The following is a 2,461-nucleotide window of genomic DNA, read 5'->3' on the forward strand; positions in this document are numbered from 1 at the left end:
ATGGGACAATTCCAAGGCCTGTTCTGTACAGCTATTCAGAGTTTGTAGAAGGATTGAACTCCAGTTGCCCACAGCAGTTGTACTCTGTTTCTTTGGGAAGTGATTCTTGAGATCACTTCCCGGATACGCTGTTGCTGCTGCTACTGCTAAGTCACTTCAGTCGTGTCCGACTCTGTGCAACCCCATAGACGGAAGCCCACCAGGCTCCCCCATCCCTGGGATTCTCCAGGCAAGAACACTGGAGTGGGTTGCCATTTCCTTCACCAATGCATGAAAGTGAAAAGTGAAAGGGAAGTCGTTCAGTCGTGTCCGACTCTTAGCAACCCCATGGACTACAGCCTACCAGGCTCCTCCATCCATGGGATTTTCCAGGCAAGAGTACTGGAGTGGGGTGCCATTGCCTTCTCCATCCCGGATATGCTACCCATACCCAATCCTTCTTTCAAAGTCTACCTTCTAGGCAACCCCAATTAAGTATATGTGCTGCCAAAGTGAGCACTCAGTAAACCCCAATTAAGATACTTCCTTGTTTTTGTCTACTTGATCTTTTGACCGTTAAGAGAAGTAAGCTAAAGTCTTCTATCATGATAGTAATTTTTTAGCTTTTTCCTTTTATTTCTATTACATTTTGCTTATATATTTCAAAACTCTCTTGTTAGATGCCTAAAGGTTCATGACTATTTCATCTTATTGGGGATAAAACTACCATAATGTTTCTCTTTGTCCCATTAATTATTCACCTTGAATTCTATGTAATATTGATACATGTGCTTTATTTTCTTAGCATTTTCCTTGTATCTTCTACTTATTTTTATTTTATTTTGGCAGGTCTCTTGTAAACAAAATAAAAGTGTATAGATGGATTAAAATTTCCATCTAATAGTAAAAATGGAAAGTATATCAATATATTCTATTAGCAAGGCTATAAAGACACAGTGACTCTCATATACTATTGGTGGGAATGCAAAGTAGTACAATCCTTTTGGATGGAGATTTGGAACTATTTATATCTAACAAAATTAAGACATATACATTGTCTAACAAAGTAATCCTATTCCTAGGAATTTACCCTGAAAATAGACCTAAAATAATATAAAAATATATATGCAAAGGTTATTTGTTACAGTGTAATTTCAAAATACTGGAAACAAACTAAATGCTCATGAAGGAGACTACCTGAATAAAGTACAATACATCGCATAGGGGGACACTAGGCAGATGCAAAAAAAGAACAAGGAAGAACTCTATGAACTGACATGGAGTGATTTCCAGGATATATTGTTAAGTAAAAAAAAAAAAGTGTGCAAGTAAAAAAAAAGTGTGTAAAATAGTGTTATCTTTCCTGTGTAAAGAACTTGAAAAGACATATACACTCTTCTTTTAAAATATTCCTTAAAAATAATTATACATGTATGTATGTATAACTGAATCACTTTGCTGTACAGCAGTAATTGACACAATTGTAAATCAACTGTACTTCAGTTTTTTAAAAAGACTATCATTTTATGATGTGTTCAAGCAAAGGAAGGTATTTGGGTCAAACATATTAGAATCTCAGGGCATCGCAAAGCCAGAGAAGTGGGGTAAGGGGTACCAAGGAGTATGCCTGCAGAAGGCCCTGAGGCAACCTCCGCAAAGGAGCAAAAAGAAATGGAAGATAAAGTGACCAGTCCAGGGAGAGCTGAAGAGGCAAAATTAAAAACAAAGTATCCTCATCTGGGGAAAAAGCCTGGAGGTTCAATTTTTTTTAAGGGAACAACTGTGGAAAGGGCAAAAATATTTTTATTCTGGGAATTACAACATGGCTAAAGCAAAAATGAAGAACAGCAACTTCCTACTTCAGCCCCTGGTAAGACAGAGGTCACTGATGACCACATTCCCATTCCACAGGGCCTTCCTCAATAGAAACCATCTCTTGTTGCTAGTAAGCTGGCTGGCTGTTTCAAAGAGCTGAACTGCATGAATCTTCTAATTCCCATTATTCCTCCTTAATATGTTATTCCTCCGCTTTTTATTTCCTTTTACTCTCTCAGTCATTTGAATGATGGCTTTGCAGGTAGGGGTAAATTGTGCTGCTTTTTAAGGGAATAATATAATACGTGTGTAGAGTTTCTGATTAGTTTAACAATGCACTGATGAAAAGAACATGTTAGAGAAATGTAAAGTAATCTACTTAAAAATAATTGTATGTATTACCCAACTCCTGGTGTAGGGCTGGTTCCAACAAGCAACAGGCAAATTTTAAAATTTTAATGTTTTGGCTTTCTTTCAGTTCAGTTCAGTCACTCAGTTGTGTCCGACTCTTTGTGACCCCATGAACCGCAGCACACCAGGCCTCCCTGTCCATCACCAACTCCCAGAGTCTACCCAAACCCATGTCCATCGAGGCGGTGATGCCATCCAACCATCTCATCCTCTGTCATCCCCTTCTCCTCCTGCCCTCAATCTTTGGCAGCATCAG

The 2,461-nt window shown here is 38.4% G+C and overlaps 1 pseudogene; it reads left to right on the top strand.

Moving 5' to 3' along the window:
- The first annotated feature begins 1,511 nt into the window (after positions 1-1,511).
- Positions 1,512-1,992, top strand: LOC102391563 (annotated as a pseudogene).
- The last annotated feature ends 469 nt before the right edge of the window (positions 1,993-2,461 follow it).

Source organism: Bubalus bubalis, chromosome X, assembly GCF_019923935.1.
Source record: "Bubalus bubalis isolate 160015118507 breed Murrah chromosome X, NDDB_SH_1, whole genome shotgun sequence".
In the NCBI taxonomy this organism is placed as follows: domain Eukaryota; kingdom Metazoa; phylum Chordata; class Mammalia; order Artiodactyla; family Bovidae; genus Bubalus; species Bubalus bubalis.